The 18,027-nt window shown below is 40.9% G+C and overlaps 2 non-coding genes across 2 annotated transcripts; both read left to right on the top strand.

Moving 5' to 3' along the window:
• The first annotated feature begins 828 nt into the window (after positions 1 to 828).
• Positions 829 to 900, top strand: TRNAP-UGG (transfer RNA proline (anticodon UGG)). Its single transcript has one exon. It is a non-coding gene; the product is annotated as a tRNA-Pro (tRNA).
• Positions 901 to 16,134: 15,234 nt separating this feature from the next.
• Positions 16,135 to 16,206, top strand: TRNAP-UGG (transfer RNA proline (anticodon UGG)). The gene has a single exon. It is a non-coding gene; the product is annotated as a tRNA-Pro (tRNA).
• The last annotated feature ends 1,821 nt before the right edge of the window (positions 16,207 to 18,027 follow it).

Here is an 18,027-nt window from a genome sequence, read left to right as displayed (position 1 = left end):
AACTAATCCCCGTAAAGTTCCCTGCTCTACATACCCTTAATCATTGATAAGGTATTGGCAAGAAGTCCTTTCTTTATCCAAGTGGGTATTCCCATCTCGTAAAGTGAAACGTAACTCCTAGTTACATGATGCAATATGTTTACTGTGCATTACACCAACATGTACGTTTAATTGATTGAAGTTGCAAACTCTATCATTAAGGTAGGGCCACTTAAATATGTGGATAGAAGAGCAATAGTGCTTAGATTGGTGTTTACAAGGAAGAGCTCAAATTTTCAAGTAACCGCTAATATTTATTTGGCATTGTTACTCCATGGGATCACTTCAAGGTTGAATGAAATTTGGCATGTAATCAAAACTCACCGTGGGTGGGGGAATATCCTATAGTGTAAGTTCTAGAATTTCAAGCAAATATCTTTATTTGGAGAGTAGTGATTGGGTTTATCTTGTGTATCAATCCTAAATACGCAATGACAAATAAATTCTTTTCTTGCACATTTCAATCGGAAGGAAATACTCACTATTTCTTACATTGTCTAATCATTAGCAAGGTTCTAGTATGTCTTAAAATGTGTAAAACTTAACCTTACCAAACTGTAAGGTCCTTACTCAGCCAAAACTAAATCTTACATAGCCTAGATGTATTATTGGTTGTTCATCAAGCTGTAATGTAAAATAGGATTTATATAAATCTCTATCAATGTATGCAATAAATGTAGAACGTAGAAAAGGGGCTCTTTTGAAATTAATACGTAGAAAGGAGTTTAGAGTAAAGTGATGTATAAAGACATAAATATTAAACAAAATCATTATCACATTATCATCAATGGGCGTTTGGTCTAGTGGTATGATTCTCGCTTTGGGTGCGAGAGGACGCGAGTTCGATTCTCGCAACGCCCCAGTTTGGCCAATTTTGTTGAGGTTTATACACCTCATTATGCTTGAAGGTTTTTTTAATAATATCAACAACGGTAGGTCCTTCCTTGCTTTTAAATTTCACAAAGGCAAAAACCTTTAATATTTCATGTTCCTATACTAAAGTCAACCACCATTGTGTTGGCATCATTATCCATAACCACCAAATTTATTCATCACAGCATTCATGCCTTGTCGCTAATGTGACCATTATATGATAGAATCTCATGTCCATGAGTATTGGATATCCAACAAGATTTAGGTGAAAGAGTCACATTAGTTTTAAATGTCTATCCGTGTATATTTAGTGTGTGATGGAAGCCATATCCTTTGTTGATAAGCCATCGATCGTTCCACATAATGAGATCCTCTTCACAAAGCTATCATTTTTGTAGGGAATGTGACCAAGCATCAATGAGTGTATTGTGTGGTCTGTTTTTCTTGATATGTTGGTCAAGGATTATATGGTGCAATAATAGACTTTTAAATGATAGGATAATAGCCCATTTGTATTTCTTCCATCTATATTTATATTGGCATATAGTTATGACTATATTTCCACACAAGGAAAGCTCAAATGCAAGTCTTATTTGTGGGCAATACTTTTTTCCAAGCATGAAATTAGCACCATGGGCCACGGCACCTTGTTTGATAACACCCCATCCTCTTATCATTTTCCTCAATTTCATGTGCAAAGATTGAAATGGTAGAAAACACAAGTACAGAGACACAACAGTTAATGTGCAAAACCCGGAAAGGGAAAAACCACGGGAGTCCACAAACTCCTAACTTTATCACTATGGTAGGAGGAATATTGTTAATGGGTGGGGGGTGGAGCCAGAGACAAAATTTAACGTAGACAAACCTAAAAGGGAAAAACCACGGGAGTCCACAAACTCTGAACTTGATCACTATGGTAGGAGGAATAAATTGATGGGTGGGGGTGGAGCCAAGATTAAACGTGGAAAACACGGAAAGGGAAAAACCACGGGAGTCCTCAAACTCTGAACTTTATCGCTATGGTAGGAGGAATATTGTTGATGGGTTCGAATGTGAGATGATAGAGAAAGAGAAAGAGATACACATAGAGAATGAGCGGCAAAATCGAGACAAGCACAAGTTCAGGGGTAACTTCACTATATTTTTCCTTTTCATGCCCCATGGGTGGGGGTTTATATATAGTACAAAAAGCCAAATGGGGGTAGTTACATCTACTTACCCTTGTCTCTCACATTTGTACACATGCACACAAATAGCCAAATGTGCATGTGTACACACTCTTCCTCACACTCAAACATTAACATTTCATGTTACACATTACACACCTTACGCATTACACCGTAGCTTCTTGTTCCTTTTGTTCTTCTTCTTTTTCTCCTCTTTGTTTTCGTGGTTCTGCTTTCTTCTTCTTTCATTCTTTCGTTTGCTTCTTCTCTTCCAATATGCGCTCAGTCCATTATGGTGGTGGTGGTGACCATTGTCTTCTTCCTCCTCTTTCCATCTTTCTCCTTCTCCTTCTCCTTCTTTTTCTTCCTTAAATTGGTGTTTTTTGATGGAATTTGAAGTTTTAATCATGTCAAAACCTTCCTCCTAATTAAGTCAATCTAAAATCAGTTAATTAACATTACAAAGATGAATTCAACCCACAAGCGAGGTCTTCGACCTCATTTGAATTATGAAGAAAACCTACAAATTTTGGAGTTAATAGAACAACCATCATCTCGTCTTCGCAACAAGGTAGAAGTTTTGGTATAATTTAATCAATCATTAGAAGTTTGATAAAGAAGAAGGATGAGGTATGAATATGTGCTCAACAAAGTTGAAAATATAATAAAAATAGGTTTTAGAGGATCCCCTAGAACCTATTTTTATGCTTAAATTAGAGATACCCTAAATTAGAGGAATGTTTTTATGCTTGAATTTATTCATCTCATCGATTGTTAATTGCATTGCCTCCATCAGGTATTACAGTCTACAAACAAGGCTCGATGATTGGTTGTAGAAATGAATATTTTTGATAATGATTTCAAAGAAACTTGGAGTTGGTTTAGGAAATTTTGTCATCACCAATGTTTGAATACAATGAGATTGTATAGTGAAGGAGGAGCAATTTATTGAAATGGCTCTAAATTGTTGGCTTCTTGGAAAGGCTCTATGTGTGAGAACCAAGACAGAGGATAGAGCTACAAGATGAATGAAATGATAAGAGAAGAATGAATGTATTAAATTAGAATGAGAATGGATACAAGATGTCATGAGTAAATGAAACCCCATGAGGTTTAGGATGACTTGAACCCGTGACCTCTTAAAGAGGAACACTCAACTCTAGCCATGAGGTTATATATATTTAATGTAAAAATATCATAATTTGGTATATTATAATATTGATAATGTAACCCTATGAATATCCAAAGAGTGCCTTGACCCTTCAATATCCCAAAGGGTGTCAACGACCCCTCAATATCCCAAAGGGTATCATGACCCTATCCCAAAGGGTATCATGACCCTACAAACATCCAAGGGGCACATACTACTCCTATATAAATAGGACATATTGTATTGTTAGAACCATTCTGGTTCAACACCAGTCTTTGGCAAATATATTCTAGTTCTTGCTCTTATATATTTTCCTATTATATTAAAAATATAGCCATTGTTCCCTCTTTCTTTTCCTCTCTTGTTCAATCTACTTTTGTCAAGCTAATGCCTTGACAGTCTGAACCAGAATATCTTCTCTTTTTCTCTCTCTCTTTCTCGCCAGTTCTCTCTCTCTCTCTCTCTCTCTCTCTCTCTCTCTCTCTCTCTCTCTCTCTCTTTCTTGAGAATCCTATCAAGTGTTATCGTCACCGATAGCAAGCAAGAGTATGTTCGAGTCGTCTCTGAGCTCGAGCATCTCACAAATAAGTTTTTGGCTCTAGAGCAAGAGAATCAACGATTTCTTGGAGATTTACAACAACTAAGCATAGAAAAGGCGCAACAATATGACGAGTTCTCAACACGTGTATTGTAACTCGAAACAACATTGCGGTCTCTTCATCAACAAGCTTTGATGCAACAAAACTTTCCCAAAGAACCAAAGATTTGTTTGCTTGGGAGGTTCGATGGTAATCGATCACAATTTCAAGGATTTTTAAATAAGGTGCGTCTAGTAATTCATATGCATCCTTATAGATATCCAACCGATACAACTCGCGTTGGACTAGTAGGAACCCTCTTAACAGGAACAACATTAGCATGGTTTGCACCACTGCTAGAAAAGAAATCTCCTCTCCTTCAAGACTTTGAAGGTTTTATTAAAGAATTTCAAGCAAACTTTGGAGACACTGATAGTGTCAGAACGGCGATCAATAAAATTCAAAGACTGCGTCAAGGGGATCGTCTGTCCTCCGCATACGCCGTAGATTTCCGCCTCCTAGCTTGTGATATTCCATGGGATGAAGAAGCATTAATGGATCAGTTTCGCCATGGACTACAAAATGATGGAAACGATTTGTTATTAACTTTCTACGAAGATCCAGATTCTCTTCCAGCGACGTTCAGAACGGTGCGGTGCGATGTGACAATCGTTTATTCGAGCGACGTTCAGAACGTCAACTAATGTCACAACCAAGAACAGATCAAATATATGCTTCAGTAGTAGCCTAGACACCTACGAGCACTACCCAAACTTCACACATGATTCCATCAACTGGTCCAAGTCCAATGGAGATCAATGTAACACGTCATCGAGGGCGTTCGTCTAAAACTAAAACAAGTTGAGCTTTTCTGGTGTGATTTCCTTCAATATAATTAGTAGCCCTGAGCATCCTGTTATCCTTCGTTTGCCTTGGTTTGAGCTTCATAATCCTGACATTGACTGCAGAAATCCAACAATCAATTATTTCCAGCAGAAACCTGAGTCCATCAGCTTTGTTACTACCAACAAAAAGTAGCCAATAGTGGGTCTGTTGAGCACTGAGCCTGAATACCCGAGCGCTACTATTGCCACCTGTGAAGCCATCTGGCTTCGGTGACTCCTATGAGACCTCCTGATCGAGGTGCCGAGCCCAATCTTGATTTATGGTGACAACATAAGAAACCTACATCTCGCCAAGAACCCTGTACTCTATGCACGGACGAAGCACATAGAAGTGCAGTATCACTATGCGCGTGAGCGGGTTCTGAGCGGTGATGTTGAATTTTGATATGGTCACACAGATCAGTAGGTAGCCCACATCTTCACCAAGCCGCTCAGATCATAAAAGTCGCAGCATTTTTCAGAGATGCTCGGCATTTCTCATCTCAATGTGCCACACTTGAGGGCAAGAGCAGGAGCTGGAATGGATGGCACCGGACAAGGAGCCAGATAGGAAGAAAGAACAAACGGGGGAGATGTGGAGATAAAGGAACCCGAGCCGACCGAAGGAGTCACCACATCCGAACATGTGGGAGGAAGCGGCGGCGGTGGCAGAGTTAAGCAGGACAGTCTAGCCAACCGGAAGAAGGACAAGACACGGACGTGATCTGATGTGGTGAAGGGCCTAAAAACGGAAGACGAGTTGGAGACTACCAACTCGGACAAAACCTGGAATGAATCGGAGGAAGCTGATTCGGTTCAAGATTCGGAGAAGAAAATATCAAAATAAGAATTACATGCATAGGGCAAGATTCGAACCTTGCACCTCCATGTTAATAATGTAATGTCTTACCATTTCACTAGCATTTCATTAGTGTTAAAAAGTAGATGTCCCACAGAAAAACGTAAGTTCAAGCTAGGATAAACTTTAGAAAAACGCATGATAAAAGAAAAGGCTACACATGCACATGTAGTGTGCATCATCACTATAGTCAATAAAAAACGCACATATTAGGAAAAGCATGTTCACTTTAGAAAAAGCATGTTAAATAAAGCATATAGTCTATTGATAGGAAAAGCATAAAGTTTAAGCATGGATTGTGAAGACTCTCTCATCACCATATAAGGATGGGGAGCACAATGTAATAAGTGTGTGGATTATTTGGAAATTGGATATATTTCCTAAAACACCAATTAACAAACTATATTCATAGGATTCACGACATAATCTATACTTGTGGGATTCACAAGTTCTTTTTAATCTCTTTCTTTCAATCTTAATACATATTCTTATCTAAATATTGATTAATGGAATACAATACACTCTTGGGATTCACGAAATTTCTATCTGTCTTTCTAATAATCTATCCATAGCGATAAACTTGTCTCAAATTCTTCCTCTTCCTAGTCCAAAACCCCAGCGGTTCCCACCCGACTCATGCAACGATTTGGCACTGAAAGGCACGACACATTTGGTGAACCCGACGTGAAAGCGGGTGGCAAGGAGATGGAGAATCAACAAGAGGCGATGACCATAATGATGATGATAATGGAGCGGATGCAACAAGAGCAACGTGCGATGTCGGAGATGAAGTCGGAAATAGAGTGGTTTGTGCAAAGAAACGGGCAATTCAACATAAATGATGTGTCACGCTATCTAGGTGAATACAAGGTAGAGATGATGCGATGTGGGCTACCGGAAGGATTGCAAGTGATATCCTTCAACCGGGTAGCCACAGATGGGTTACAAGAGAGAATCTACAAGATACGGCAACAAAACCCAACATGGGGGACCTTTGAAGAAGCTTTACGAGAGGCATATGACTACGAGAGATTGAAGGGACGAGATCGGCGAGCGTTCGATGAATGGGTGGCATCGAAGAAGACCCACCGAAGTGCAACGGAAGCATTCCTAGAATTCGAGCATCGTTTTGCTCGACTCTCGCAGTGGGAACAACAATTGGTGGGGGAGGATAAAGTCCTAATGTTTGTAAGATCGATTGATCGGAAAGAAAAGATGGACATCGGGATCGAGCTTGAAGATGATGATGGTGCGAACGGTCTTACCGAGGATTGGGCCGAAGTCGGAAGGGTATGTGGGAGACATGATGAGAGGAAGATGAGAATCTTGTCAACAACCACATGGCTCATGAAGGATGGTCGATGGAGGACAAACGATGTAGCCGACATGAAGGCCGAAATACAATACGAAGGAACCACGAGAGAGGGTGTAGAACAAGCTACCCTCTTGTCTTGCGAAAGAACGACGGCGAAGGATAAGGCTGATAAGTTGAGAGTGATGAACACCACTTCAAGTGTAGAAGAAGATTTCGGGATACGAGTGTTCAAGACATCGTATGAGAAAGAGGTAAGCATAATAGATGCTTTCATAATTGATGGAGATAAAGAGTGCGAGGCGGACCTGATTAAGGAGGTCGCCACAAAACATTACATCGAATCAGAGGTGGCTATGGATGAATCAATGTCGGATGACCATATCGAGAATTTCCCATCACTAATTCTAGAGACTCCGTCAGTTGCATCTGGAAGGCAACGTGAGACCGAAGAGACGGAAGGTGACAGAGAGAAAACAAAGGTCAAAGATGATGCAGACGATGGAGAGATAGCCGAGAAGGTGGCTATGGGTGAAACGACGGAGGACGATAATACCGACGATTCCTACCCATTAATTCTAGAGACTTCGGCGGTTGTGTTCGAGAACTAACGTGAGACCACAGAGACAGGAGATGGGAGCAAACATTGTACTAGGCTGAGGCGGTTCTACATCCAAAACCGGATCCAGGACGAGGTGTCGGCACATGAGTTGTATTTCGGGCAGAAGCCGAATTTGACACACCTTTGGATCTTTGGTAGCATAGCATATGTGCATGTACCGGATGAGAAGCGTAAGAAGCTAGATCCGATGTCGGAGAAGTGCATCCTACTGGGTTACTTGCATGAGCAGAAGGGGTATAAGTGTTATAACCCCCAGACTAAATAGGTACGAGTAAGTTGAGATGTCAAGTTTGATGAGTCGGCATAACGGTACTCCCTACCGACTCCAAGTCCCAACGAAGACCCGATTCCGGAGCATGAAGCTAGTTAATCTAGAGGGGTTCAAGAAGAAGATGAAGGATTCGGTACTCTAGATGAGAGTCTGATCTCATTCTGGCTAAGTGGCTGAGTCGGGATGACCAGTCGGATGAAGAACCGACGAGTAGTGGAGAATTTGTCGTGCTCTCCCCGCACAAGAAACCGAGGACACGATTCACGCGCAAAGAGAAGGGGAAGAAGAAGATTCTGAAATACAATACCAGCACTAAAGGGTTGGACCTGAACAAATCTTACCCCGGAAAGGAAGAAGGCGGATCTTTAGAAAGGAATTCTGAATCGGCCAAGAAGGGCCTCAAACCTGGTAACAGGAAGTTACGCCGGTCCACCGGTGCAAGGCCTGGTTAGTGGCAAAGGGATACGCATAGACCGACGGAATCAACTACGATGAGACCTTTGCTCCAGTAGTGACGATGACGACAATTCGTGTGGTATTGGTTATTGTTGCGGTAAGGGGATGACGTCTTCACCAAATGGACATGAAGAATGTCTTTCTTCAAGGTGGCCTCGAAGAACGGGTCTATATGATCCAACCCCTCGGATTCCAATCGGAGATGAACAAGTCGGCAGTATTTTGACTCAAGAAGTTGTTTTACGGTCTGAAGCAAGCCCACCGAGCTTGGAATGCGAAGATCACGCACCGGTTGCGTAAGATGGGGTTTGCGGCCTCAAAGTTAAACTCATCACTATTCATCCGGAAACGTCCGAATGGTTCGGTCTGTATCTTGCTATATGTTGATGATTTAGTCATCACTGGGGCCGAGCTAGATGAAATCGGCAGAATGAAGTACTAGTTGTCGGACGCATTTGAAACGAAGGACCTGGGGGACCTTCATTATTTTCTTGGTATTGAGGTTATCCGAACCCCCCGATGGCATATTGCTCTCACAAAGACAGTATGTGTTGAATATACTGTACAAGTTCGGCATGACGGAATGTCGACAGATCTCCACACCCCTAGACTGGAACCTGAAGCTTTATCCCGACTCCGGTCCGGCTTGCGATGAGAAACAATTCCGACCAATTGTCGGAAGCCTCATATACTTGCCAATCACTCGACTGAACATCAATTACCCGGTCGGAGTGATCAACCAGTTCATGCAAAAGCTGACCTTCGAGCACCTTTAGTGCGCACACTGGATACTCTTGTATGTTAGCGGCACGAAGGACCGGGGACTATTATACCGACATAGTATCGCTGGGAAGATAGTCAGATATACCAATGCCGACTGGGCTCGTCATGCTTCGGATCGCGAATCCACCTCCGGTTACATGTTTTCTCTTAGTAGGGCGGTTGTTGCGCGGAGCAGCAAAAAGCAGCCAAGACTGGCTCTGTCGAGCACTGAGGCTGAATACCCGGGTGCTACCATTGCCACCAGTGAAGCCATCTGGCTTTGGCAACTCTTGTGAGACCTCCTGATCGCGGTGCTCAGCCCAATCTTGATTTATTGTGACAACGTAAGCAGCATACAGCTCACCAAGAACCCTTTATTCGATGCTTGGACGAAGTACCCGTCAGTATTTTTGTCAGTCCTTTATGGACTTGTATAAAAGTGCTCTCTCGAGCACATTCTATGTACATAGTTACAAAGTGTTACTTTTTAATAGAGTTTTATGTTTCTCTCTCTCTCTCTCTTGGGTATGCTTATTCTCTATGTTAAGTTTCCATTAAACTTTCTTCTCTTTACTGTTACTATCTGGCAGAGCCGGTTTGGCATATGCTTCCACACGCTAACTTTCACAAGGAACTTTCACAAGGAGATTGTTGTAAAAGAGTAAGACATCATGGCATTTGAATTCCTGATAGTGTTGAGATGAGCCTTGCAAAGTCAAGCAAGATGCATGGCCTGGCCTAATGTGGGGTAAGACATCCTGAGCGAAATCATCAGAGTGAAGACGTTGCCGAATAATATCCACAAGGCTTGATTCAAGCGGAGTGGCATAAACTGTTGTTGCTTCAGGCTTTGATGGTCCTAGGAGAATTTGCTTTTGATTCTCAAAGCCGGAATTCCACCCCGAAGTGTGAGATATGATCATCGAGACAGAGCAGAAGTTGGTGTGAATCTTGATCTTGTTATTTGTTGTCGCTCAAAAAGACGATTATCGCACCGTATTGCTCGACTAATAGCTTCAGTAAGATATTGTGGATCCTCGGGGAATGTAAAAGTCCTTCATTTACATTGCTAAGAACACCGGAACGAAACTGCTCAATTAGGGCTTGTTCGTATTAAGAAATATCGCTTGCGATGAGCCAAAAATTGGTTGCATATGTTGATGTTGGCTGATCACCTTGACGTAGTGTACAAATCTTGTTGATCGTGGTTCTTGCCCCATCGGTATCTCCAAAGCAAGGCTTAAACTCTTTGACAAATTCTTCGAAATTATGGAGTAGAAGAGAATTTGTTTCTAATAATGGAGCAAACCAGAATAACACTATGCCAGTCAATAAGGTTCCCACTAGCCCAACTCGAGATGCATCTCTTGGATAACACGTGGGATGCATTTGAATTACGAACTGCATTTGATTCAAGAAAACTAGGAAATGCGCCCTCGAACTATCAAATTTAACGGGAAGGCTGATTTTGGGCTCCTTGATAATTCTTTGGCCTCCGCCCCTTTGATGCTGTAAAATTACGATTGTTGTCTCTAGTTCTTGCACTCGTCGCGTAAACTCCTCTTGTTGTTGTTGCTTCTCCACAATAACGTTTTGTAGATCTCCAAGAAGACGTTGATTCTCTAATTCAAGAGATGCGAACTTGGATTTAAGTTTCTCCATTTCAACAACAAGGGTGAGATATTCTTTTGAATTAATGGCAGCCATGGTTTCGTGATGTTTATAGAGGAGGATAACGGAGAGAGAGGAATTCGAATCAAACGGTCAGAACCAAGACAGAAGAAAGAGTGATAGAAGAAAGATATAACGAGATCACAAGAAGAGAGGAATGAAATGATAAGAGAAGAATGACTGTATTAAATTGAATGTTTGGAATGGCACATTTAACCGATTTTTTATTCTACATAAGTAAAAGATGAAAATAATCATTCAAGAGAAGGTTAGAAAGAGTGTACGTTCGCCCAACCATCCCCTACCAATGGTGAGAGATGGGCCCACATGCCCATTGGTGTCCTATACAATGGCGGACATATGAGGGTTGTACCTTGGTAGCCAAAAGGACTCAAGAGATTGTCAACTGGAGGTTGCCACACTACAGAGTCTCGGTGTAGAATAGTATATCCCTTAGGAGTCGTAGAGTTGAATGTCTTCAATCCTCTCCCTCTTTCTAACGTGAAGTAACCCACAACAACTCAATATGACGTAACTACACTCGTAATAAAAGTAGGATGATTATAGGGAGTGGTCAATACCACGTGTAAACATCGACCCTCATGGAATCAAGGATAGACACATATGCACTCTTCGTCACTAGAGTAATAAATGTCATGGCCGAACTAGTGTGATGAAAAATAGAGTTAGCTAACAAATTGGATGTTGTAACCGAAACGGGACAGAGCGAACTCTTGGAGTAAAAGTTGTGGTTGGAGCAAGAATGAACATTGGAGTAGACATTGAAGTTTCTCATACTAGGCCTATATAAGGAAGGGCATCGACTCCTAGATGAGAGGAATTAGTTACAAACTGACAACATGTTGATGAGAGCATAATGGACTAAATTTTCCATCTATCATCGGGTTGTGTGATTCAATCCAAGGTGATCAAAGGATAATAAGATGGTGTAGAGAGAAAACTAATCACCAAGCAAGCGAGGTTGATGGTTTATCAATTTTCGTTGTAGCAAGACATGTGTTTGCAAGGAGAATTCTTGTGTATTCTTCTACAACATTTGATTGAGTATTATAATTAAGGGGTGGTGTAAAGGTCAATCCTCAATAGAACTAATCCTCGTAAAGTTCCCTGCTCTACATACCCTTAATCATTGATAAGGTATTGGCAAGAAGTCCTTTCTTTATCCAAGTGGGTATTCCCATCTCGTAAAGAGAAACGTAACTCCTAGTTACATGATGCAATATGTTTACTGTGCATTACACCAACATGTACGTTTAATTGATTGAAGTTGCAAACTCTATCATTAAGGTAGGGCCACTTAAATATGTGGATAGAAGAGCAATAGTGCTTAGATTGAAGGCCAAGTAAAGGCACTACCACGGATAAGAAGGACCAAGCGGGCTAAGCAAATTTGACAAGACATGAATGGTTATGCTCAAGAAGAGCACGAGGAGTTGCGACAATCTGCCATGGCTATGCAAAGAGTGAACGAAGACTATGGTGGATCGGATGGTGAAAATGGGTTGGGTGGAAAGAATGGTTGTGCTCGAAATGGAGAGACAAAGTCGACATAGCGAGAGAAATGGAGCGTACTAAAAGTAAGGAAGAATTTCGAGGGCCAGTAACCGGAAACCGGGTTGAGCAAGCAACTGAAAACCGGCGAACAGACGGAGCCGGCAACCGAAAACGACTAGTGACGAAACCAACCAGGCGGAGATCGGACGCAGAAGGCGAACAATCACCGACAACTTCGGCACATGCCGGAGGATTGATGGTTTCAGAGGGGGCGAGTGTCGTAGTGTATTTAGTACACTACATGAAAATAATATAAAATAACCGATTAAATAAATATGAAGAAAAAAGAAGAAAATATCAAACTAACCATTACATGCACATGGTTAGATTCGAACCTTGCACCTCCATGTTAATAATGTAATGTCATACCATTTCACTAGCATTTCATTAATGTTAAAAAGTAGATGTCCCACATAAAAATTCAAGGTCACGCTAGGATAAACTTTACAAAAACACATGATAAAACAAAAAGCTACACATGCACCTATAGCGTGCATGAACACTATAGTCAATAAAAAACTCACAAATTAGAAAAAGCATGATCACTTTAGAAAAAGGATGTTAAATAAAGCATATAGTCTATTGATAGGAAAAGCATAAAGTTTAAGCATGGATTGTGAAGACTCTCTCATCACCATATAAGGATGGGGAACACAATGTAATAAGTGTGTGGATTATTTGGAAATTGGATATATTTCCTAAAACACCAATTAACAAACTATATTTGTGGGATTCACGAGTTCGTGTGGTATTGGTTGTTGTTGCGGTAAGGGGATGGCGTCTTCACCAAATGGACATGAAGAATGTCTTTCTTCAAGGTGGCCTCGAAGAACGGGTCTATATGATCCAACCCCTTGGATTCCAATCGGAGATAAACAAGTCGGCAATATTTTGACTCAAGAAGTTGTTTTACGGTCTGAAGCAAGCCCACCGAGCTTTGAATGCGAAGATCACGCACCGGTTGCATAAGATTGGGTTTCCGGCCTCGAAGTCCAACTCATCACTATACATCCGGAAACATCCGAATGGTTCGGTCTGTATACTGCTATATGTTGATGATTTAGTCATCACTGAACCCGGGCTAGATGAAATCGGCAGAGTGAAGTACTAGTTGTCGGACGCATTTGAAACGAAGGACCTGGGGGACCTTCATTATTTTCTTGGTATTGAGGTAATCCGAACCCCCCGATGGCATATTGCTCTCACAAAGACATTATGTGTTGAATATACTATACAAGTTCGGCATGATGGAATGTCGAGAGATCTCCACACCCCGAGAATGGAACCTGAAGCTTTATCCCAACTCCGGTCCGGCTTGCGATGAGAAACAGTTCCGATTAATTGTCGGAAGCCTCATATACTTGCCAATCACTCGACCGAACATCAATTACCCAGTCGGAGTGATCAACTAGTTCATGCAAAAGCTGACCGTCGAGCACCTTTAGTGCGCACACTAGATACTCTTGTATGTTAGCGGCACGAAGGACCGGGGACTATTATACCGACATGGTATCGTTGGGAAGCTAGTCAGATATACGAATGCCGACTAGGCTCGTGATGCTTCAGATCGCGAATCCACCTCCGGTTACATGTTTTCTCTTGGTAGGGCGGTTGTTCCATGGAGCAGCAAAAAGCAGCCAAGAGAGGCTCTGTCGAGCACTGAGGCTGAATACCCGGGTGCTACCATTGCCACCTATGAAGCCATCTAGCTTTGGCAACTCCTGTGAGACCTCCTGATCGCGGTGCTCAGCCCAATCTTGATTTATTGTGACAACATAAGCAACATACAGCTCGCCAAGAACCCTGTATTCGATGCTTTGCCGAAGTACCCGTCAGTATTTTTGTCAGTCCTTTATGGACTTGTATAAACGTGCTCTCTCGAGCACATTCTATGTACATAGTTACAAAGTGTTACTTTTTAATAGAGTTTTATGTTTCTCTCTCTCTCTCTCTCTTGGGTATGCTTATTATCTATGTTAGGCTTCCACTAAACTTTATTCTCTTTACTGTTACTATCTGGCAGAGCCGGTTTGGCATATGCTTCCACACGCTAACTTTCACAAGGAACTTTCACAAGGAGATTGTTGTAAAAGAGTAAGACATCATGGCATTTGAATTCCTGATAGTGTTGAGATGAACCTTGCAAAGTCAAGCAAGAGGCATGGCCTGGCCTAATGTGGGGTAAGACATCCTGAGCGAAATCATCAGAGTGAATACGTTGCCGAATAAAATCCACAAGGCTTGATTCAAGCCGAGTGGCATAAACTGTTGTTGCTTCAGGCTTTGATGGTCCTAGGAGAATTTGCTTTTGATTCTCAAAGCCGTAATTCCACCCCGATGTGTGAGATATGATCATCGAGACAGAGCATAAGTTGGTGTCAATCTTGATCTTGTTATTTTTTGTCGTTCACATGGACGCTCAAAAAGATGATTATCGCACCGTATTGGTCGACTAATAGCTTCAGTAAGATATTGTGGATCCTCGGGGAATGTATGAAGTAAGTCATTTAATTCGCTAAGAAGACCGGAACGAAACGACTCAATTAGGGCTTGTTCGTCCCAAGAATTATCGCTTGCGATGAGCAAAAAATTGGTTGCATATGTTGATGTTGGCTGATCACCTTGACGTAGTGTACGAATCTTGTTGATCATGGTTCTTGCCCCATCAGTATCTCCAAAGCAAGCCTTAAATTCTTTGGCAAATTCTTCGAAATTATGGAGTAGAGTAGAATTTGTTTCTAATAATGGAGCAAACCACAATAACACTATGCCAGTCAATAAGGTTCCCACTAGCCCAACTCGAGATGCGTCTCTTGGATAACACGTGGGATGCATTTGAATTACGAATTGCACTTGATTCAAGAAAACTCGGAAATGCGCCCTCGAACCATCAAATTTAACGGGAAGGCTGATTTTGGGCTCCTTGATAATTCCTTGATCTCCGCCCCTTTGTTGCTGTAAAATTACGATTGTTATCTCTAGTTCTTGCACCCGTCGCGTAAACTCCCCTTGTTGTTGTTGCTTCTCCACTGTAACCTTTTGTAGATCTCCAAGAAGACGTTGATTCTCTAATTCAAGAGATGCGAACTAATCCCCGTAAAGTTCCCTGCTCTACATACCCTTAATCATTGATAAGGTATTGGCAAGAAGTCCTTTCTTTATCCAAGTGGGTATTCCCATCTCGTAAAGTGAAACGTAACTCCTAGTTACATGATGCAATATGTTTACTGTGCATTACACCAACATGTACGTTTAATTGATTGAAGTTGCAAACTCTATCATTAAGGTAGGGCCACTTAAATATGTGGATAGAAGAGCAATAGTGCTTAGATTGGTGTTTACAAGGAAGAGCTCAAATTTTCAAGTAACCGCTAATATTTATTTGGCATTGTTACTCCATGGGATCACTTCAAGGTTGAATGAAATTTGGCATGTAATCAAAACTCACCGTGGGTGGGGGAATATCCTATAGTGTAAGTTCTAGAATTTCAAGCAAATATCTTTATTTGGAGAGTAGTGATTGGGTTTATCTTGTGTATCAATCCTAAATACGCAATGACAAATAAATTCTTTTCTTGCACATTTCAATCGGAAGGAAATACTCACTATTTCTTACATTGTCTAATCATTAGCAAGGTTCTAGTATGTCTTAAAATGTGTAAAACTTAACCTTACCAAACTGTAAGGTCCTTACTCAGCCAAAACTAAATCTTACATAGCCTAGATGTATTATTGGTTGTTCATCAAGCTGTAATGTAAAATAGGATTTATATAAATCTCTATCAATGTATGCAATAAATGTAGAACGTAGAAAAGGGGCTCTTTTGAAATTAATACGTAGAAAGGAGTTTAGAGTAAAGTGATGTATAAAGACATAAATATTAAACAAAATCATTATCACATTATCATCAATGGGCGTTTGGTCTAGTGGTATGATTCTCGCTTTGGGTGCGAGAGGACGCGAGTTCGATTCTCGCAACGCCCCAGTTTGGCCAATTTTGTTGAGGTTTATACACCTCATTATGCTTGAAGGTTTTTTTAATAATATCAACAACGGTAGGTCCTTCCTTGCTTTTAAATTTCACAAAGGCAAAAACCTTTAATATTTCATGTTCCTATACTAAAGTCAACCACCATTGTGTTGGCATCATTATCCATAACCACCAAATTTATTCATCACAGCATTCATGCCTTGTCGCTAATGTGACCATTATATGATAGAATCTCATGTCCATGAGTATTGGATATCCAACAAGATTTAGGTGAAAGAGTCACATTAGTTTTAAATGTCTATCCGTGTATATTTAGTGTGTGATGGAAGCCATATCCTTTGTTGATAAGCCATCGATCGTTCCACATAATGAGATCCTCTTCACAAAGCTATCATTTTTGTAGGGAATGTGACCAAGCATCAATGAGTGTATTGTGTGGTCTGTTTTTCTTGATATGTTGGTCAAGGATTATATGGTGCAATAATAGACTTTTAAATGATAGGATAATAGCCCATTTGTATTTCTTCCATCTATATTTATATTGGCATATAGTTATGACTATATTTCCACACAAGGAAAGCTCAAATGCAAGTCTTATTTGTGGGCAATACTTTTTTCCAAGCATGAAATTAGCACCATGGGCCACGGCACCTTGTTTGATAACACCCCATCCTCTTATCATTTTCCTCAATTTCATGTGCAAAGATTGAAATGGTAGAAAACACAAGTACAGAGACACAACAGTTAATGTGCAAAACCCGGAAAGGGAAAAACCACGGGAGTCCACAAACTCCTAACTTTATCACTATGGTAGGAGGAATATTGTTAATGGGTGGGGGGTGGAGCCAGAGACAAAATTTAACGTAGACAAACCTAAAAGGGAAAAACCACGGGAGTCCACAAACTCTGAACTTGATCACTATGGTAGGAGGAATAAATTGATGGGTGGGGGTGGAGCCAAGATTAAACGTGGAAAACACGGAAAGGGAAAAACCACGGGAGTCCTCAAACTCTGAACTTTATCGCTATGGTAGGAGGAATATTGTTGATGGGTTCGAATGTGAGAGGATAGAGAGAGAGAAAGAGATACACATAGAGAATGAGAGGCAAAATCGAGACAAGCACAAGTTCAGGGGTAACTTCTTCACTATATTTTTCCTTTTCATGCCCCATGGGTGGGGGTTTATATATAGTACAAAAAGCCAAATGGGGGTAGTTACATCTACTTACCCTTGTCTCTCACATTTGTACACATGCACACAAATAGCCAAATGTGCATGTGTACACACTCTTCCTCACACTCAAACATTAACATTTCATGTTACACATTACACACCTTACGCATTACACTGTAGCTTCTTGTTCCTTTTGTTCTTCTTCTTTCTCTCCTCTTTGTTTTCGTGGTTCTGCTTTCTTCTTCTTTCATTCTTTCGTTTGCTTCTTCTCTTCCAATATGCGCTCAGTCCATTATGGTGGTGGTGGTGACCATTGTCTTCTTCCTCCTCTTTCCATCTTTCTCCTTCTCCTTCTCCTTCTTTTTCTTCCTTAAATTGGTGTTTTTTGATGGAATTTGAAGTTTTAATCATGTCAAAACCTTCCTCCTAATTAAGTCCATCTAAAATCAGTTAATTAACATTACAAAGATGAATTCAATCCACAAGCGAGGTCTTCGACCTCATTTGAATTATGAAGAAAACCTACAAATTTTGGAGTTAATAGAACAACCATCATCTCGTCTTCGCAACAAGGTAGAAGTTTTGGTATAATTTAATCAATCATTAGAAGTTTGATAAAGAAGAAGGATGAGGTATGAA

This window comes from Azolla caroliniana, unplaced genomic scaffold (genome assembly GCF_043228905.1).
Source record: "Azolla caroliniana isolate FFs.n. ecotype wild unplaced genomic scaffold, voAzoCaro1.0.p SCAF_13, whole genome shotgun sequence".
NCBI lineage: Eukaryota > Viridiplantae > Streptophyta > Polypodiopsida > Salviniales > Salviniaceae > Azolla > Azolla caroliniana.
The sequence above is the reverse complement of the archived record's forward strand: the minus strand, read 5'-3'. Positions and strand labels throughout refer to the sequence as shown.